Source organism: Procambarus clarkii, chromosome 38 (assembly GCF_040958095.1).
Source record: "Procambarus clarkii isolate CNS0578487 chromosome 38, FALCON_Pclarkii_2.0, whole genome shotgun sequence".
In the NCBI taxonomy this organism is placed as follows: domain Eukaryota; kingdom Metazoa; phylum Arthropoda; class Malacostraca; order Decapoda; family Cambaridae; genus Procambarus; species Procambarus clarkii.
The window spans coordinates 5,836,523-5,858,917 of record NC_091187.1 but is presented as its reverse complement, the minus strand read 5'-3'; the positions used below and the strand labels follow the sequence as shown (position 1 = coordinate 5,858,917).

Here is a 22,395-nt window from a genome sequence, read left to right as displayed (position 1 = left end):
GCTGGCACAGTCTGCTGACACCGTCTGCTGACCCAGTCTGCTTCCACAGTCTGCTGACACAGTGTACTGACACAGTCTGCTGGCATAGTCTGCTGTCACAGTCTGCTGGCACAGTCTGCTGACAGAGTCTGCTAGTACAGTCTGCTGTCACAGTATGCTGGCACAGTCTACTGGAACAGTTTACTGGTACAGTCTGCTGGTAAAGTCTGCTGGCAGAGTCTGCTGGCAGAGTCTGCTGGCAGAGTCTACTGACACAGTCTGCTGGCGCAGTCTGCTAACACAGTCTGTTGCTGGCCAAGTCTGCTAACACAGTCTGCTGCTACAGTCTGCTGGCATAGTCTGCTGGCAAAGTCTGCTGGCACAGTATGCTGGCGGATTCTGCTGGCACAGTCTGCTGCTGGCACTGTCTACTGGCAAAATCTGCTGGCACTGTCTGCTGGTACAGTCTGCTGGCACAGTTTTCTGGCACAATCTACTGGCACAGTCTGCTGGTACAGTCTGCTGGCACAGTCTGCTGGCACCGTCTGCCGGCACAGTCTGCTGGCACAGTCTGCTGGTGCAGTCTGCTGGTACGTTTTGCTGGCACAGTCTGCTGGCACAGTCTGCTGGCACCGTCTGCCGGCACAGTCTGCAGGCAAAGTCTGCTAGTACAGTCTGCTCGCACAGTTTGCTGGCATAGTCTACTGGCACAGTGTGCTGGCACAGTCTGCTGGTACAGTCTGCTGGCACCGTCTGCTGGCACAGTCTGCTGGCACTTTTTACTGGCAAAGTCTGCTGGCACAGTCTGCTGGCACAGTCTGCTGGTACAGTCTGCTGGTAAAGTCTGCTAGTACAGTCTGCTGGTACAGTCTGCTGGCATAGTATACTGGCAGTGTCTGCTGGTACAATCTGCTGGCATAGTCTACTGCCATAGTCTGCTGGCACAGTGTGCTGGCACAGTCTGCTGGTACAGTCTGCTGGCACAGTCTGCTGGCACCGTCTGCCGGCACAGTCTGCTGGCAAAGTCTGCTAGTACAGTCTGCTCGCACAGTTTGCTGGCATAGTCTACTGGCACAGTGTGCTGGCACAGTCTGCTGGCACAGTCTGCTGGCAAAGTCTGCTAGTACAGTCTGCTGGCACAGTTTGCTGGCACAGTCTGCTGGCACAGTCTGCTGGCACAGTGTGCTGGCAAAGTCTGCTAGTACAGTCTGCTGGCACAGTTGCTGGCATATTCTACTCGCACAGTCTGCTGGTACAGTTTGCTGGCACAGTCTGCTGGCATCGTCTGCTGGCACAGTCTGCTGAAACAGTCTGCTGGCACAGTCTGCTGGCACAGTGTGCTGGCAAAGTCTGCTGGCACAGTCTGCTGGCACAGTCTGCTGGCACAGTCTGCTGGCACAGTCTGCTGGCACAGTCTGCTGGCACATTCTACTCGCACAGTCTGCTGGTACAGTTTGCTGGCACAGTCTGCTGGCACAGTCTGCTGGCACCGTCTGCTGGCACATTCTACTCGCACAGTCTGCTGGCACAGTGTGCTGGCACAGTCTGCTGGCACAGTCTGCTGGCACCGTCTGCTGCAGGCACAGTCTACGGGTACAGACTGCTGGTACAGTCTTCTAATACAATCTGCTGGCACAGTCTGCTGGTACAGTCTGCTGGTAGTCTGCTGGCACAGTCTGCTGGTACAGTCTGCTGGTAGTCTGCTGGTACAGTCTGCTGGCACAGCCTGCTGTACAGTCTGCTGGTACAGTCTGCTGGCACAGCCTGCTTTTACAGTCTGCTGGTAGTCTGCTGGTGCAGTCTGCTGGTACAGTCTGCTGGCACAGTCTGCTGGTACAGTCTGCTGGCACTGTTTACTGGCACAGTCTGCTGGCACAGTCTGCTGGCACTGTTTACTGGCAAAGTCTGCTGGTACAGTCTGCTGGTAGTCTGCTGGTACAGTCTGCTGGCACAGCCTGCTGGTACAGCCTGCTGGTACAGTCTGCTGGTACAGTCTGCTGGTACAGTCTGCTGGTAGTCTGCTGGTACAGTCTGCTGGCACAGCCTGCTGGTACAGTCTGCTGGTAGTCTGCTGGCACAGTCTGCTGGTACAGTCTGCTGGTACAGTCTGCTCGTACAGTCTGCTGGCACAGTCTGCTGGTACAGTCTGCTGGTACAGTCTGCTGGTAGTCTGCTGGCACAGTCTGCTGGTACAGTCTGCTGGCACAGTCTGCTGGTACAGTCTGCTGGTACAGTCTGCTGGTACAGTCTGCTGGTACAGTCTGCTGGTACAGTCTGCTGGCACAGTCTGCTGGTACAGTCTGCTGGCACATTCTGCTGGTACAGTCTGCTGGCACAGTCTGCTGGTACAGTCTGCTGGTACAGTCTGCTGGTACAGTCTGCTGGTAGTCTGCTGGCACAGTCTGCTGGTAGTCTGCTGGCACAGTCTGCTGGCACAGTCTGCTGGTACAGTCTGCTGGTAGTCTGCTGGTACAGTCTGCTGGTAGTCTGCTGGCACAGTCTGCTGGCACAGTCTGCTGGTACAGTCTGCTGGCACATTCTGCTGGTACAGTCTGCTGGCACAGTCTGCTGGTACAGTCTGCTGGTACAGTCTGCTGGTACAGTCTGCTGGTAGTCTGCTGGCACAGTCTGCTGGTAGTCTGCTGGCACAGTCTGCTGGCACAGTCTGCTGGTACAGTCTGCTGGTAGTCTGCTGGTACAGTCTGCTGGTAGTCTGCTGGTACAGTCTGCTGGTACAGTCTGCTGGCACAGTCTGCTGCTGGCACAGGTAGTGTGTGTGGTTGACTGTCTTTACCACACCCACCACAACAGCTTGGTGGTTCATAATCGTGGAAGTCAATATTCATAGTTGTATAAAAATTGTGTATGCAGTATAATAACACCAAAAATAACAGGTTGTATTTTTCCAAGTAAATAATATAGATGCATATTATTAACATGAAAATATATGAGGATTCCGATGTTCTACATATTTTACCATATAAATTACTCAAAACACACACTATTGAATAACTTTAGTGCAAAAAATGAGAAAAACTTATCAGAAATATTGAAAAAAATATGTAAAAAACTAGGATCGGGAAGGTTTTGCTTCTTCCCCTATTCTTGGAATGTCTGTCATCTTCCGGTCCCTTCTGGGACCGGAAGACGCTTGACGGTCCTTCTCCAAGCTTCTCGTTTTTCGGCCCTGTTTCTTTCTTTCGTGTTTTTCTCTTATCTCCGTGCACTGTCCTGCGCTGCACAGGGTTGCCAGATTGGGGTCCTTGGAGCCCAGTTGGGCTCTTTGTAGCCCAAATGGGATGCTGTGCTGTTTCTTCTCGGTCCTTTCCTGCTCTTTTCAACTATGGTTAGCGGCTGCCCTGTGTACTCTCATATGGGATTCGGTTGTTAACAACACTATTTTGTCTATTTTTGTAGTCTATTCGTGGTTTCTTTCTTTAGCTCGCGACTTCTGGCATCCCCTGCTGCGCATGCGCCGTGGTTGTTTGTTTTGATACGGGCAGTGTGTACGTGAGCTAGGATTTTGTGTCCCTTTTCTCTCCGATGCTTCGGCGCTCGTTCCTCTCCATTCTCCAGTCCGTGCCCCGTAGTTCCTGCGGGTGTTCTGGATTGCTGCTATTGGGAGGACGCTGGGTTTTCCCTGCATATGGGTGTCGGGCTCTTCCTTCGCCTCTACCCCTGTTCTTCTCCTGCATGTGCGGTTTTGCCTTCTTCCACTGGCGGTGCTCCCGGAATTTTCTCGGCTATGTTATGTCGTGACACGTTCGTGCCTACGTTCTGTAGGTGAGTTCATGCGGTCTGGCTTCTCTTCGGCCAGGTGCTGGTTAGTGATTTTTTGATACGAATATACGAACATCGGAACACAGGTGACTGCAGCAGGCCTAATAGGCCATACGAGGCAGCTCCTATTTATACCCATCCAGTCCCACTCTTGTGCATGTCCAGCCCATGCTTGAGTTCAGATAGGGGGCCCTACTTCCACCACGTTTCGAGGTACAATGGTGGGGGTTATATGTTATGGGGTAAGTGTTCCTGTCTGGATGTTCTGAGGTGACATTTTGCAGCAGTTTTCATGTTGTGGATGTGTGTTGGGGATTGGGTATGGATTTTTGTTTGGCCCTTCTGTGCTTCTTCCTGGGGCCTTAATTGTTCTTCTGGTTTAATTGTTGCAAGGGGGGTCATGGCCCCGTTTTTCATGGTCTTATCTGGGTCACTCTTTCCTTGCACGTCTTGCAGTGCCTAGCTTAGACCTTCCATATACATTGGATTTTCTGTACGGTACTTCCCTAGTTGTACTTCCCTAGTTGTGTTGCAGGAGTTGGGCTCTGGGTTTTGGTCCCGCTTCTCACCTGTCATTTGCTCATGTGCAGGTTCCTGGGCCTGCTTGACTCTATCATATCTGCGCTTGAAGCTGTGTGTGGTGTCATCCTTTACCACATCGCTTCCTCATGCGTTCCGCTTGTCTACTACTGACACTGCAATACTTCTTTCCCATGTCTCTTTGGCTCGTTTGGGTTATCCTTCCACCAGTGTCCCTTGGTGCGTGTGCCCCTGGGGTCCCGTAGTCGGTCTTTCTCTTCCTTATCGCTTCCTTTGGCAATCGTCGATGTGGGTGATCATATCCTCGTAGCTCATACTCTTTGGTTCGGGTACTGGTCTGTTGGCGTACCTTTGCACCTTTTTTTCCTTTTCGTGTTGTGTTGGGACGTGTCAGACACCTGTGTTGTTGGCGTGGCTTGTTGGGACATGACCAGCGGCTCTGTGTGTTGTTGGTCGTGTCCCTTTCATTCCTGTTTTGCTCCTTGCCTTCTTCGTTCCTCATCTTTCTTCAATGCTCATGTCTCTGGCCGTTGGTGCTGGGGCTTTTCTTCTGATCTTGTGTTTTTCCGTTTTCTCCTCTTATCCTACACATGGTTGTGTTTTGTTTGTGCCTTTTGGCTCTCCTATTGCCTCCTATTTCGGTTCCTGGTTACCTGACTTACCCAGCCTGTTGGCGTTTTCACGTTCTCTCGGTTTCCCTTCTCTAGTTTCGCAAGTCGGAACTGTCGTCTCCGATCTCCTGGCGGGCTCGCGGGAGTTGGGGTGTCTTCTGTATGGCGGATGTTCCATCTCCTTTGTCGGCTTGGGTTTCTGGCTTAGCTGGCTCCGTGGTGGCACCCAAGATCTTTCCGCAGCTCCGCATCTTCCTAGGCTCAATTGGCCCATGGCGGGGCCGGTTTGGTTCTGCCTCGAGTCTCTCACCTTCTGTTGGTGGTCGGGTGGCTTCATTGATGGTGTCCCAGCTGCGTGCTTCTTCTTGGCGGTAGTGTAGGGTTTTTGGCGGCCCTTCCTTTTCCTTCTGTTCCTTCTTCGGTAGCTGCATTTGTTGGCGTGGCCTTGTCCTTTTCTTGTGGAAGTTTGGGGGCCGTCATCTTGCCCCATACTGTCGCCTCGTATCGTGAGGCGCTGGTGGAGCCACTTCGGCTTGCTTTCGGTTTTGATGTTACCTCTGCGCCGTTTCGCAAGCTGTCTCATGCATTGTTTCACCTCCGGCCTGCTCCTCTCTTGCGCAGCCTGAGCCGTCCCTGGTCATTGGATAGAGTGCTATTTTCTTTCTTCTCCTCGGTTTGTTGTGGCCCCTTCAGTTCAGGATTGTTCTATAAGGCTCCTTATCTGTTGGCAGTGGCCTCTGGCTGTCGGGTTGGGTAGCTTCATGCTCTCCTCCGGCAAAGGGGTTTCTGCTCTTTCAGTCTTCATGATGGTTTTGTTCGTCTGCAGCTGTCTCCTTCTTTTCTGGTGAAGATTGAAACTGCTGCTTTCTGGAGGGGTACCTGGGTTGTTGATGCTTCATTGGTTGGGCCGGGGGTGCATCATGTTTAGTGTTCGGTGGTGGCTCTTTGCCGTTACTTGCGCGCCTCGGCCTCTGTGTCTGGGGACACGCTTTGGGTTGATCCGGTTTCCCTTTCTTCCCTGTTCGCGGGTGTGGGTCTTCCAGGTCGTCCGCAGAGTTCTTACGACTAGCTAGCCTGCGGTCTATCCCCATGCCCATGATGTTTGTACATTCCCTGCGCTTGCTGCCGTGTTTGGCACCATGGGCTGACATTCGGGCACGGGGCTTTTGGCGGTCGTACAGGGTCCTGGCTACTCGTTACCTCGTGCACGTCCCTGGGCCTAGTCAGGCCTGCGTCATTTAGGTCGGCGGTTGCAGCAAGTTGTCTCGACTTCGAGTTGTGGAGTGAGCAACGACCGCCTCCCGGGTAAGTCCTTACGTTCTTCCTCTGTGGGTAGTTAGCTCCGGGGAACCGAAGGGGGTCCCCCCAGAAAACCAGCTTTGAATGTAATGAAACGCCATTTTCTGGGTGAGACCTGGAGGCTCCCCCGGCATCCCTCCCTCCCCCCGGTCGGCGTTTTTTTCGTGTTTTTTGACATCCAGCTTCAAAACTGACTGGTGGATAGCAGGCGTGAGGGGTCTGGGGCTTCCCTCTCCAGGGGAGGGGGGAGCTGTGCGACAGCGGCTCGGCGACGTGTGACGTCATGATCGTTTGTTCGTTTCTTTGTGGAGAGTTCTATCCACTTGTTCGGCTTTTGGTAGTAATAATTTCACTAGAATAGGGGTTTGTTTTTGGATGCTTACCTTTCTGGGTGCCTGACCCGGTCGATGGCAGACATAGAATGCTTCCAACCACACGGGGGTTTCTATAGGCCATTGCTCCCCTTGCCTCTCTGAGGGGGCCAGGTTCTGGCTCGTGGTCCTCAGTAGACCCACAGAACTCCATACACATGATTGATGCCAATGTCTGACATTAGCATACCAGCCTAGTAAGCTCCGGGGAGCCTCCGGGTCTCACCCAGAAAATGGCGTTTCATTACATTCAACGCTGTTTTTATTGGGGGGGGGGGGGGGTGGAACGGATTAATTAAACTTACATTATTTCTTATGGCAAAATTTGTTTTGTTGCCGAATTTTTGGTTGACGCCGAGTCTCTGGGAATGGATTACGATCGTAAATGAAGGTACCACTGTATTTGAATTATTCATGTAGTCAACATTATATTCCACAATATGCCATGTTTAATACTATAGAACATTTTATTTAGCGTACAAAGGGACTTATGGCAAGCAGGTGTTTTTTGTGTATGTTAATTATGTTAATTATGTTATTATGTTACTGTGTATGTAAATTGTCAGATAGTTTGTTCCTCGCCCTGCCCTAGTTACTCTGTATTATTATAATGATATTTATAACTATATTATTATAATAATAATTATAATACGACTTGTTGTAATTAATAATTATTACTCTTCCTTCTGCTGGGTCATGAAGGAAGGTAGCCTCGGGTGTAAGGGGGCGGTGATGAACCCATAGGTGCAGGGCTGGACATCCTTCACCTGGGGCTCAGGGAGCCCAAGTTCTGCTTCAGGAGGCTGGGGTCGTTCTTGCCCCTTGCTGGGCTGGTTCTTCTCCGACCCCGGCGGTCTCCGGGTCTGGAGGCCCTGTGTCTCTTTTACCAACCTCGAGGTTAACTCCGGAGTTGGAGCCTCTCGTTCTGACAGTTCATGCGACGGCGCTGGAACCAATCGTATTGGCGTTTGCCTTTCCATTGGAGACTTTCGGCGCCTGCTGCTTGGATAACAGTTTCTCCAGCATATCAACCTACCCAGGTTTTGTGCCCTGGAGAGGCCACTCCAGACCGACAAGCAGAGCACAACTCAATAGTCTCCTGAGACTGATGGATGCTTACTATTATGTAAATTATGTTGTGTAAATGATGTAAATTATGAATGAATGAATGATGACATAAAATGTTTCAAACATTTTCATTAATCATAGAGTTGCTACATTCTGTTTTCTAGTTTATTTTTTATATGCTTTTGTCTTTCATGTTTGTTTTATTATACATTTAAATAGATGTTTATACACTCATAAATACACATTTACACCAGTAAATTACATTTTTAAATGTTAAATTTGTCGATGTTTAACATTTAAAAGATTTGGTATATCCAACTTTCTGATATGAAGGAAATGTTTGAAATTATATGGAGAGAGAGAGAATGTATGAGAGTCACTCCAGGAATATTCAAGCTAACGTATGTTAGCGTATTATTGGTAGGTAAAATGCGTTTGAATTTCCAAGTGGTCAGTGAATCACATTACAAGAGTCTTCTCTATACTTTATTTGTTAGGTTTATTATATTTAAATTTGTGATTTCAAATATGTAAATTGTGGTGTTTTTCCGTCTACTGTAGAGTTAGCCACATTTTCTCATTACAGAATCCTATATATTTTCTCATAAGATGTTTAATTATGAATACCTGAATGTCTTATAAGAAATAACTAACACTGGATACCTAACTTGTGATCGCGCTTCCCTCCGTTAATTACACCTCTGCCTCTTGCACACTATTTTTCTCTTGTAATGTATCTTTATCATTTATCAATTCTGATTGAAATTACCTACTTAAAATTATCTGCTAGATTAAGGACCTGCCCGAAACGCTGTGCGTACTAGTGGCTTTACAAGAATGTAAATACTGTACTATCCAATGTATTCTCACAAACCCAATGTACCTTCTTGTATATATATAAATAAATAAATAAATAAATAAATAAATAAATATTACGTGGGTTCTCAATGGTTAAAATAATCTGGCATTATTATGAGTGTTTTCATATGGAAAGATCAGAAACCTTTCATTCAGTGAGTGTGGCCTGAGTAGGCTTGGCTGATTTATATAAAGTATTTCCAGACAAGAGGTTTAATAATATAAGTGTATGTATGCCTTGTTTTGGACTTGAAATTAAGTATTAGAATAGTTGTAAGCAAGGTTAGTTATTAGTGCTAAATAATATGTAAAAATGACCTAAATATGCTTGATAGAAGTCATATATCCTGGATAATATATTATATATACTCTATGAACTCGATTATCCAGACTATATGGGAAGGACCCCTATCCAGTTAAGCCCGACATCCGGATTAGCCGAGTTTTACCGAGGAAGAAAAAAATTAACATTCACAATCTTTATGTATCACAGCCAACGTGATTTGAATTTCCACACACACTATAATTAGTGTGTGGTGCTGGGTGGGTGGGTGAGCTGGGTGGGTTGCTGTCTGGCAGGAAGGTGGGCAGGGCAAGTGGGCGGGCAGACAGGTGGGTGAGTGGGTGGGTAGCTGCCTGGCAGGAAGGTGGGCAGGGCAAGTGGGCGGGCAGATGGGTGGGTGAGTGGGTGGGTAGCTGCCTGGCAGGAAGGTGGGCAGGGCAAGTGGGTGGGCAGATGGGTGGGTGTGTGGGTGGGCTGGATGGCTGGCAGGAAAGTGGGCTGGATGAATGGATGGCAGGAAGAAGGGTTTGATGGTTGGCAGATGGGTGGAGGAGCAGGTTTTCAGGTGGGTGGACACCCATCACACCCGCTCCAGCCTCCCTGCTTGCCTACCCACCCCTCCCCCCTACCAGCCTCCCTGCTTGCCTACCCATCCCTCCCCCCTACCAGCCTCCCTGCTTGCCTACCCACCCCTCCCCCCTACCAGCCTCCCTGCTTGCCTACCCACCCCTTCCCCCTACCATCCTCCCTGCTTGCCTACACACCCCTCCCCCCTACCAGCCTCCCTGCTTGCCTACCCACCCCTCCCCCCTACCAGCCTCCCTGCTTGCCAACCCACCCCTCCCCCCTACCAGCCTCCCTGCTTGCCTACCCACCCCTCCCCCCTACCAGCCTCCCTGCTTGCCTACCCACCCCTTCCCCCTACCATCCTCCCTGCTTGCCTACCCACCCCTCCCCCCTACCAGCCTCCCTGCTTGCCTACCCACCCCTCCCCCCTACCAGCCTCCCTGCTTGCCTACCCACCCCTCCCCCCAACCATCCTCCCTGCTTGCCTACCCACCCCTCCCCCCTACCAGCCTCCCTGCTTGACTCCCTCCTTCCATCCCTCTCTGCTAGACAGGGTCCCTCCTTGCCTTCCTTACCCTCCTTACTCCTGCCCACCCTCCTTATTCCTGCCCACCCTCCTTACTCCTGCCCACCCTCCTTACTCCTGCCCACCCTCCTTACTCCTGCCCACCCTCCTTACTCCTGCCCACCCTCCTTATTCCTGCCCACCCTCCTACTCCTGCCCACCCTCCTTACTCCTGCCCACCCTCCTTACTCCTGCCCACCCTCCTTATTCCTGCCCACCCTCCTACTCCTGCCCACCCTCCTTACTCCTGCCCACCCTCCTTATTCCTGCCCACCCTCCTACTCCTGCCCACCCTCCTTATTCCTGCCCACCCTCCTTACTCCTGCCCACCCTCCTTACTTTTGCTCAAAGCACAATACCTAAAAAAAATATTTAATTTTTCTAAACATTTACTATGTTTTGGTGGGAAAAATTTAGTCATAGAAACCTTAAATTTGTTTTATTTTGCCTTAATAGGTAATACTGCTTCCAGTCTCTGCTCGGCTACCCAGGACGATAGCAAACACAACTTTTGCCCATTAATGATGGTAAGGACAATTTTATTCTTACTGTACTACCAGTGTGTGTGTTTGTAATGTTGATGTCAATAATTAGTGATTGTCAGTGTATTAATCAAGATATTTTCATTAACTAGTGTATTAATGTTGGTGTTGTCATTTACCAGTGATGGCGAGTGTATTAATTATATTTTCATTACCCAGTGATGGTGAGTGTATTAATCATATTGGCATGACCCAGTGATGTTGAGTGTATTAACCCGTTTGTTGCTAAGGGCTATTTGTCCCTTGTCACCCACAGGCGTGTAACAAGAAAGAAAAAAAAAATTCTTCCTAACCAGTTAATTTGTGTTCCCTGACCATGGGAGAGAGAAAAAATTAATTGTACTTACAAATGACATAAATGAGCCGACAATATGAGCGATGACGTCACACTGTAACGGGGGGGTGGGGGAAATAGCTCTATCTTGTCCATTATTCCAACCCCCAGTTAACTAACGAGGCCGGGGGAAACAGCTCTCTCTAGTCCGTTATCCCGTCCTCAGTTAGCTCTAGCTCTAGAACTCTAGAATACAGAATCAGTGCCACAAACGTATAAGAGAAAACGAAAGGAAAGAAATGAATAGTGAAGTAATTAGTGAGGGTTTGGGGTGAGAGAGGAGAGAGGTGGGAGGAGCGAGGAGGGTCATTAGTTGAAAGGGAGAGTTTAGAGAGGGGTGGAGGGAGAGGAATAGATAGGTAGAAGTAGAAGAGTAGATAGTAGAAGTAGAAGAGTAGATAGTAGAAGACAAAATGCTGCCACCATCCATTCTAGACAATTACATACAAGACAAGGAATGGAACTTGTCTGTATCACAATATTCTCAAAAGATGTTATCACCATGTATCAACTCCAAACATAGGGGACACAGTTAAAGGCAATTTAAATAATAGATTCAATTATATTTCACATACTAAGTATCATACTTTAAGCCATGTTCAAGATATATATAGGTAAAGTGAGTCATCCTCCAAGAATCTGAGAACACTACAACTGACTGCCCCTGATCTTCACACAACACTTGTAAAACACGACCAAGTCACCTTACTGCTCAACTCACCAAGTGTCTCTGCCTATAGCTGGATAGAGGGGGGGGGGGGTCTGTAGCTTGACAGAGACTGTCTCGCCCTGCCGGCCGACAGCCTCCCTGCTAGGGACGTCTTCTCTGCTCTGCTGGCTCGTCTGCTGTTCTTCTCTTAATGCTCTCGAATCGATAGCTCTCCGAGTACTATTGGGGACCCTAGTAACTAACTCCGCCCACAAGTAGATAGCCTGAGGCACTCTACCAAGCCACTCCTTAAACGTCGGCATGTTTGAAGGCTACCAGGCTCCAATTATAAGATTAGTAGAAGTAAGGTGAAATTCACATGATCTGACCTCAGGTCACTTGGGGTCATTAACGCTTAGAGGTGTGAGACTCAGGCCGACCAAGCTGGCGCCTGTCAAATCCTTGTATGTGACTTATGTATCTCTATGTATATTTTAAATAAACTAAACCAAACACTTTTACAGCGTTACAACACCCTGCAAGCTTGCTCATGCAAGGTGTGTCCCAGAGGCATTGCGCGCAGTCCTCAAGCAGTCAGAATTGCCACAAATTTATTTTTGCTGCATTATTTACAGTGTTTAGGCGTATTTTATCACAAATATTATTCACTAATTGTGTTGCATATAATGTTACTTCATATTCAATGGTAATAAATGTTGCATACATTGAGTATACACATGCGCACAAAAATATTTTCCCATTATGCCAATATAATATGTATTCACATTGTTCATTATTATATTTACACACATGCACGCACTATTTACAGGTTTTTGCACTATTATTGCACATTTAGAATTCTTGGAGAGAGTGGTAGTCATTGAAGCATTTGACAGCACACAATGGGACTGCACACGCTTCACACCATGTTTGCACAAGTTTACAATTCTGATCTCTCTTATTGTTCTACAAACTAAGCAATCACGTTGGCCTATTGCACGCTTTCCAGCTGGTGGCAAATGTTTTAGTCTGTGTGCTTGAAAGCCCTCCGTGTGAGTGAGCCTGGGTGTAGCAGCATGCTGCAACACTGGGTTCATGATGGGTCTTTGTATGCCAGGAACATCTTTGCCAAACTTTGCTAATAACTGTGTCCCAAGTGTAAAAGCAAACGAACGGAAACTTGGTTTACATTCAGTTTTCACCAGATACATATTATAGCTGTTCAGCATGCTTATGTCAACAAGATGGAAAAACACTTTTTTCGTCCACTTCAATGTTTTCCGCACTCACTCGATAGTGCCCACCATCATGTTAGATTTATCAACCAAATGCATGTTGATATTATAATCAAGAACACAATCTGGCTTATTGGTTCTTGCGTTACTCGGTTCACCTTGGCACTGTTCATCATTGTACCATCATGAACGGTTGTCAGCAAGTTCACTTCTCTCTTGTCTTTTCCACCTAACTGAGTGTATTTGATCACTTTTTCTTAGCTGGCAGTCACCAACTTCAAGTTTGTCAAACACTGGCATTTCCCTTCTTCTTGGTTTTACTGTGCCAAACAATCCAGTTCTATTTTAAATCAAGAACCTAGATTGCAAGGGACTTGTATAGCAGTTATCCGTGTATAAAATGTGGCCCTTGTTCATCCATGGTGCCATCAGTGACTTCACCACACTACCTGAGAAACCATGTTGGTCGTTACCAAGAATGTCTACATCGCTAGCAGAATACAGAATCGTGTGTAACACGTATCCTGTTTCACAGTCACAAAGAACAAAGAATTTCAATCCAAATCTGTTGCATTTGGAGGGAATATACTGCTTGAATGCAACACGTCCTCTGAAAAGCACAAGGGAATTGTCAATCACCAGCTTCTGTGCTGGTACGTAGAAATCTCTGAACTTTCCAATCACTTCATTCATATAGTGCCTGACTCTCCAAAGTCTATCATCCTCTGTCCGGTCCTCATTACTTGCAAAATGAAGACACCTGAGGAGTATCTGAAACCTGTCTCGGGACATATATTTCCCAAAGAAAGGTGTTGGAATAGTCTGGTCTTTGCTTCAATAATCTGTGATAGCGTGTTTGATACAATGTTTCATTAACATACATATTGCCAAAAATACATACATTTTACCTATAGTAGTGTTTTTTCAACGCTGCAGTCGTGAATATTCTATTATCTCTTTTCCAATGAGATGAGTCGCATGAAGGTTCATTTGGTGTACAATATATTCCATGAGCGGCTCATCATAAAATGTTGTAAAGTAATCCATTTCACACATGTCCTCACCATTATCAGGGAAAAGGTCTGTAATCCCAACTTCTTTATTGTCAAAGGCAGGAATTAGAGGAATAAAATTGTCACCATCACTCCACACAAGTACACCTGGTGTCCTGCGAGATGCAACAGCGGCACGACAGCGAGGAAGCATTGCACATCGTGGACCAGGAGCTAAAGCCCGCCTACACAAAGTACGGGCGCTATGTAAACATGAGGTGAAATCACATGAACATGAGGGTCTTGGTTCCTCATGTGGTGCCATGCGGCGGCGTTTAGCTGGGCGAGACGCTGCTGACATGACAAATTCTCGCCCGGTATCACCACTGGTACTAGCAACAGGCATGATAACACTATGTTCTGAATCCACTTCACTAAAACCAGAAAATGAGTCACCTTCCTCTGACTCATCGTCCAAAATATCCTAGTACTCTAAATAAGCACAAGAACTATGTGGTCGTGGGTGAATTGGAGTAAACACTGGGCGAGGAGGCACGGGTGAGCATGTAGGCCTCGCCATGGGAGGAGACTGTATCTCATATTCACTGTCTGTGCTACTATCATCGGTCAATTGTCTTTAGTCCTTATCAATGTCAGGGTCATCAAAAATCACTTTCCTCACCATCAGAAAATAATTCACTAGTTATTTGCTCTTGAGTAAGTGATTGCGTGGTGCATGCTCAGGAGGCATTTGGCCGCGCGTTCGCCATGGTGACCGCTGGGTAATTGGTGCCTCCCACGCATTGGTAGCGTGAGTTGGATATTTTTTACAAAATGGCAGCTGGTTTACTATAGCCCCTGGGCAGCGTATGGGGGCCCCCCTACTCCGCTGGCCATTCAAATCTTGTGTGGTATTCCATCATCTCATATGACGTGATGCACAATTTATAGCAAGTTACCCAACACATCATATGACGTGTTGCGCAGTTTAAGGGTTAATCATGGTGTTATTACCCAGTTATGTTGAGTGTATTAACCCTTTGAAATGCAAATAGTGCATAATTTTGCTCAATCAGGGGTGCGCATAGCACCTTAACCACTGCACTGCGCCAAACGACAAATGCCATTCGCCTTTACTGCGCCAACTGACAAAAGTATTTTTCATTTCTTCGTATACGGTCAAAGCGCGCTTGCGGTAGGGTCGGTACAAAATGGACTCTTAGGACCTCCAGTGAGAGCCAGCCATCTTGGAAAAAATTCCCAGAATGTCATAGGGCTGCTGGCTGGGTTAGTACTGAATGGGCAACAATGGGTGGCACACGTGCCTCTGGCTCCCAAACACCTGTCCAACGCAGTGTTGACTTGGGTACAAGATGGATTCCTGAGGTGTTTGCCAGATTGAATAAATATCCCAGCATTCCCCACGGTCATGGGCAGGCTCATATTCAAGGTAGAAACCATGTCGTATTCATCCATATCGTGCTCCCAGCCCTAGTCGGCCATGTTTTTAACCCTTCAATTGCGCATCGCAATTGAAGGACTGACACCCACCCCAGGTGACTCACCCACCCCAGGTGACTGTCACCCACCCCAGGTGTCTGTGTCACCCACCCCAGGTGTCTGTGTCACCCACCCCAGGTGACTGTGTCACCCACCCCAGGTGTCTGTGTCACCCACCCCAGGTGACTGTCACCCACCCCAGGTGTCTGTGTCACCCACCCCAGGTGTCTGTGTCACCCACCCCAGGTGTCTGTGTCACCCACCCCAGGTGACTGTCACCCACCCCAGGTGACTGTGTCACCCACCCCAGGTGTCTGTGTCACCCACCCCAGGTGACTGTCACCCACCCCAGGTGACTGTCACCCACCCCAGGTGACTGTCACCCACCCCAGGTGTCTGTGTCACCCACCCCAGGTGACTGACACCCACCCCAGGTGACTCACCCACCCCAGGTGACTGTCACCCACCCCAGGTGTCTGTGTCACCCACCCCAGGTGTCTGTGTCACCCACCCCAGGTGACTGTGTCACCCACCCCAGGTGTCTGTGTCACCCACCCCAGGTGACTGTCACCCACCCCAGGTGTCTGTGTCACCCACCCCAAGTGACTGTCACCCACCCCAGGTGACTGTCACCCACCCCAGGTGTCTGTGTCACCCACTCCAGGTGTCTGTGTCACCCACCCCAGGTGTACTGTGTCACCCACCCCAGGTGACTGTGTCACCCACCCCAGGTGACTGTCACCCACCCCAGGTGACTGTGTCACCCACCCCAGGTGACTGTCACCCACCCTAGGTGACTGTGACACCCACCCCAGGTGACTGTGTCACCCTCCCCAGGTGTCTGTGTCACCCACCCCAGGTGTCTGTGTCACCCACCCCAGGTGACTGTCACCCACCCCAGGTGACTGTGTCACCCACCCCAGGTGACTGTGTCACCCACCCCAGGTGACTGTCACCTACCCCAAGTGTCTGTGTCACCCACCCCAGGTGACTGTGTCACCCATCCCAGGTGTCTGTGTCACCCACCCCAGGTGACTGTGTCACCCACCCCAGGTGACTGTCACCCACCCCAGGTGACTGTGTCACCCACCCCAGGTGACTGTCACCCACGCCAGGTGACTGTGTCACCCACCCCAGGTGACTGTGTCACCCACCCCAGGTGACTGTGTCACCCACCCCAGGTGACTGTCACCCACCCCAGGTGTCTGTGTCACCCACCCCAGGTGTCTGTGTCACCCACCCCAGGTGTCTGTGTCACCCACCCCAGGTGTCTGTGTCACCCACCCCAGGTGACTGTGTCACCCACCCCAGGTGACTGTCACCCACCCCAGGTGACTGTGTCACCCACCCCAGGTGACTGTGTCACCCACCCCAGGTGACAAGGTGACAACACCTACCCTCTTGGACCCTCACAACACCAAATGGCCGCGGGACAGGTTGACAGGTTGGGTCTGGCATGCCTGCACATGCGGCCCACCACGGCCCACCACGGCCCGCCACGGCCCACCACGTAGAACCACGGCCCATCACGGCCCGCCACGGCCCACCACGGACCACCACAGGACACCACGGCCCACCACGGACCACCACAGGACACCACGGCCCTCCACGGAGAACCACGGCCCATCACGGCCCGCCACGGCCCACCACGGACCACCACAGGACACCACGGCCCACCACGGAGAACCACGGCCCGCCACGGTCCACCACGGACCACCACAGGACACCACGGCCCACCACGGAGAACCACGGCCCATCACGGCCCGCCACGGCCCACCACGGACCACCACAGGACACCACGGCCCACCACGGAGAACCACGGCCCATCACGGCCCGCCACGGCCCACCACGGACCACCACAGGACACCACGGCCCACCACGGCCCACCACGGCCCGCCACGGCCCACCACGGAGAACCACGGCTCATCACGGCCCGCCACGGCCCACCACGGAGAACCACGGCCCATCACGGCCCGCCACGGCCCACCACGTAGAACCACGGCCCATCACGGCCCGCCACGGCCCACCACGGAGAACCACGGCCCATCACGGCCCGCCACGGCCCACCACGGAGAACCACGGCCCATCACGGCCCGCCACGGCCCACCACGGAGAACCACGGCCCACCACGGAGAACCACGGCCCATTACGGCCCGCCACGGCCCACCACGGAGAACCACGGCCCATCACGGCCCGCCACGGCCCACCACGAACAGGACACCACGGCCCACCACGGAGAACCACGGCCCATCACGGCCCGCCACGGCCCACCACGGACCACCACAGGACACCACGGCCCACCACGGACCCCTACGGACCACCACGGACCCCTATGGCCCACTACGGACAACCACGGCCCACCACGGACCCCTATGGCCCACTACGGACCACCACGGACCCCTATGGCCCACTACGGACCACCACGGACCCCTATGGCCCACTACGGACCACCACGGACCCCTATTGCCCACTACGGACCACAACGACGAGGAAAAAACGTTGATTGAGTGACTCAGAGGTTGTTTAAATTTACCTGTGGGTCTGGTTGGGGGGGGGGCGCTGGGTTTGGTTTCGGGGGGGGGGGGAGGTCTAGGAGCTGGGATAGGGAGGGGATTATGGGATAGGGGGGGACAGAATACCTTTGGGATGGGACGGAGGGAAGGAATGGTGCCCAACCACTTGTGGACGGTCGTGGGGATTGAACTCGGACCTGCATGACGCCAGACTGTCGTTCTACCCTCCACCCCATGTGGGGATGGGATGGGGGGAAGGAATGGTGCCCAACCACTTGTGGTCGGTCGTCGGGGATTGAACGTCTTAATCCCTTATTAATTGTACGGGATTGAAGTACAAAGTCTCCACTGTCAATCACATATAACCTAATGAACTAATCCACAAAAGCCGTGACGAGGGTTTGAACCTACGTCCGAGAGCATCCCAAACCCTGCCTTAATCGACTGAGCTACGACATGGTAAAAGAATTGCAACCGGGAAATCCACCTGACTTACCACGGGTCCTGCAGTCTCTCCTGTGCATGTGTTCATTTGATGCATCACGCTATTGTGATTTCTGTGTGTAATATATAACCTAGATATAGATACAGATATAGATATAGATATAGGTATAGATATAGATATAGACTTTACCTAAGTTGATGGGCAGGCCAGAATGGAGGAGGTTCTTAAGTAATTCCTGCAACTGCTTCAGATATTGTCTTCAGATACGTCCATCTCCAAGTGATAACATCCGCGTAGGGGTCTTCAAGACCTCCTATGATCTACAGGGACGTTGTACGGGTCGTTACGAAGACCTAAACGAAGTCTTTCGTATCTAAACAGCTCAAATTGTGTGATAAATGCTGACGTTTGTTCAGCATGTTCATTTATATCAGTCTGGCAGTTGTCCTTTACTGGATATTTCTCCGTCAGGCTTCCCTTCTAAACGGGTAAATCTTTCGCCTTTTACTGAAGTCCTTCATGGTATCTTAAACGTCGTTGATGTGTCGTTATCTTGGGGTTATCTTGGGGGTTATCCTGGGGTTATCTTGGGGGTTATCTTGGAGTTATATTGGGGTTATCTTGGGGTTGTCTTGAGGTTATCTTGGGGGTTATCTTGGGGGTTATCTTGGGGATTATCTGGGGGTTATCTTGGGGTTATCTTGAGGTTATCTTGGGGTTATCTTGGGGGTTATCTGGGGGTTATCTTGGGGGCTATCTTGAGGTTATCTTGAGGTTATCTTGAGGTTATCTTGGGGGTTATCTTGGGGGTTACCTTGGGGTTATCTTGGGGGTTATCTTGGGGTTATCTTGGGGTTATCTTGTGGTTATCTTGGGGTTATCTTGAGGTTATCTTGGGGTTGTCTTGAGGTTATCTTGGGGGTTATCTTGAGGTTATCTTGGGGTTAATCTTGGGGTTATCTTGTGGTTATCTTGAGGTTATCTTGGGGTTATCTTGAGGTTATCTTGAGGTTATCTTGAGGGTTATCTTGGGGTTATCTTGTGGTTATCTTGGGTTATCTTGAGGTTATCTTGGGGTTGTCTTGAGGTTGTCTTGGGGGTTATCTTGAGGTTATCTTGGGGGTTATCTTGGGGTTATCTTGTGGTTATCTTGGGGTTATCTTGAGGTTATCTTGGGGTTATCTTGAGGTTATCTTGGGGTTATCTTGAGGTTATCTTGGGGGTTATCTTGGGGGTTATCTTGGAGTTATCATGAGGTTATCTTGGGCGTTATTTTGGGGTTATCTTGGGGTCATCTTGAGGTTATCTTGGTGTTATCTTGAGGTTATCTTGGGGTTATCTTGTGGTTATCTTGAGATTATCTTGGGGTTGTTTTGAGGTTATCTTGTGGTTATCTTGGGGTTTCTTGAGGTTATCTTGGGGGTTATCTTGGGGTTATCTTGTGGTTATCTTGAGGTTATCTTGGGGTTATCTTGGGGTTATCTTGAGGTTATCTTGGGGTTATCTTGAGGTTATCTTGGGGTTATCTTGGGAGTTATCTTGGGGTTATCTTGGGGGTTATCTTGGAGTTATCTTGGGGGTTATTTTGGGGTTATCTTGAGGTTATCTTGGGGTTATCCTGAGGTTATCTTGGGGTTATCTTGGGGTTATCATGGGGGTTATCTTGGTTGGTTATCTTGTGGTTATCTCTGGGATTATATTGGGGTTATCATGTGGTTATCTTTAGGTTATCTTGGGGTTATCTTGAGGTTATCTTGGGGTTATCTTGAGGTTATCTCGAGGTTATCATGGGGTTATCTTGGGGATTATCTTGGGGTTATCTTGGGGGGTTATCTTGGAGTTATCTTGGGGTTATCTAGTGGTTATCTTGAGGTTATCTTGAGGTTATCATGGGGGTTATCTTGTGGTTATCTTGGGGTTATCTTGTGGTTATCTTGAGGTTATCTTGTGGTTATCATGAGGTTATCTTGGGGTTATCTTGGGGGTTATCTTGGGGTTATCTTGGGGTTATATTGAGGTTATCGTGAGGTTATCATGGGGGTTATGTTGAGGTTATCTTGATGTTATCTTGGGGGTTATCTTGTGGTTTTCTTGTGGGTTATCTTGTGGTTATCTTGAGGTTATCTTGGGGTTATCGTGAGGTTATCATGGGAGTTATCTTGTGGTTTTCTTGAGGTTATCTTGGGGTTATCTTGAGGTTATCTTGGGGTTATCTTGTGGGTTATCTTGTGGTTATCTTGAGGTTATCTTGGGGTTATCGTGAGGTTATCATGGGGGTTATCTTGGGGTTATCTTGTGGTTAGCTTGAGGTTATCTTGGGGTTACCTTGCGGTTATCTTGAGGTTATCTTGGGGTTATCTTGAGGTTATCTTCGGGTTATTCGTGAGGTTGTCTTGATGTTATCTTGGGGTTATCTTGAGGTTATCTTGGGGTTATCTTGAGGTTATCTTGAGGTTATCTTGGTGATTTCGGGGCTCAGCGTCCCTACGGCCCGGTCCTCGACCAGGCCTCCACCTTTTTGTTACACTTCCCCAGGAAGCAGCAGCAACTCATGGCAGCTGTCTAACTCCCAGGTACCTATTGACTGCTGCTAGGTGAACAGGAGCATCAGGCTGAAAAAAAACCTGATGCCATTTGTTTCCGCCTCCACCGGGGATCGAACCCGGAACTTTAGGACTAGGAAACCCGAGCGCTGTCCATTCAGCCATCAGACCCCCGCTGACAAGTAGCTGTCCATGCCATAGTCAAGTCTGACGTCAGGCTTCTCTAGAACATAATTATTATTCTCACATATACTTTATAAGTACCTGAATATTTGCTTTTGAATGTTGAACCCTTTAAGTGGAAAATATATATGAGCTGATATTATGGAACTATGATATATATTATGGAACTATGATATATAATATGGAACTATGATATATATTATGGAATTGTGGAACATGAAATATTCTGGCTTTTATCTTAACATCAAAGTCATCTTTGATGCTCGTCTGGCACTTCTGCAGATAACAAAAACTATTACGGGCTCGCCATAGCCCGTGCTACTTGGACATTTTGTTCTGAGTTGCTAAATCTCAAACAACAACAACAACAACAACATCTGAAGATAAGCATCAGCAAAGGATTGAATTCTCTCTAATTTGGTTCTTAAATTTTGGATGAACTAAGTAGGAGTTATTGCATCATTTACCATAAAATAATTGCAAAATGATGCTATAACTGCTTTTCAGTTCATTCAAAATTTAAGAATTTGCCTTTCCATTGAAGTCTTTCGGCGCCGTGGAGAGGGACCTGCTGCATGGGTAACAGCTTCTCCTCCAAATCGACCTCCCCTTGGCTTGGCGCCTTGGAGAAGTCACTCCAGACCGACAACCAGAGCGTACTGGTGCGACTCACCATACTCATAATAGGTCTGACTGGTGCTACTCACAAAATACCGTGGAGAGGGGGGGGGGTGGACCTGCTGCATGGGTAACAGCTTCACCAAACATACTCATAATAGGTTTGGATGTATTCCCGGAAGCGACGAGACTAGTGGCCAGGAGAGATGCACGACCAGAATACCTTTTTCCACGGCATCGAGGTCGACTTGGAGGGCGAGAGTACTGAGGGACGAAGCCGCTCCCCCAGTAAGATGTCCTCAGAGTGGTGAAGACCGTTGTCCCTTAGAGGCCACTTAGAGTCACTTGACAGGAGTCCCGAACGACGCGAAGAAAGCTTCTACTTGTGGTTCCACTAGAAGCCTCCAGTAGCATCATCTTGATGGAACGGGTTGGACCGACTGGCTTCCAGTTTCTGTAAAGTTTCCAGTCCCAGTTCACGTTCCTTCTGCTGTACAACAATGGCTGCCTTTTTCAATTACAATTCAGTTCATTTTTGTTATAGTTCAGATTGTTCTTGATGTGTTTGTGGGGATAATTCCAACTCTTGCTTCTGTTGATGGGTTGACGGCTTCTATTGCCGTTGTTAGTCATGTGGCTTTGGCCAGACCACACACTAGAAGGTGAAGGGACGACCACGTTTCGGTCCGTACCTGGACCATTCTCACAATCGACTTGAGAATGGTCCAGGACGGACCGAAACGTCGTCGTCGTCCCTTCACCTTCTAGTGTGTGGTCTGGTCAACATACTTTAGCCCCGTTATTGTGACTCATCGCCTGCATGTTGCTTTGGCTTCTGCATCCATTGTTGCAAATTCTGTCTTCATCTTCATCAAGAATATTGTAGATTTGTCAGTAAGTTGACATTGTTGTTCTTGCAT

At 49.3% G+C, this 22,395-nt stretch overlaps 2 long non-coding RNA genes across 3 annotated transcripts in view; one reads left to right on the top strand and one right to left on the bottom strand.

Annotated features, from left to right (window-relative positions):
• Positions 1–22,395, bottom strand: part of LOC138372373 (uncharacterized) — a 369,640-nt gene that overhangs the window by 210,591 nt on the left and 136,654 nt on the right. The window lies entirely within an intron of this gene.
• Positions 1–22,395, top strand: part of LOC138372372 (uncharacterized) — a 52,632-nt gene that overhangs the window by 2,957 nt on the left and 27,280 nt on the right. The window contains exon 2 of the long non-coding RNA XR_011230804.1: positions 10,378–10,448. This is a non-coding gene — a long non-coding RNA (uncharacterized lncRNA). The remainder of the gene's footprint in view (positions 1–10,377; positions 10,449–22,395) is intronic.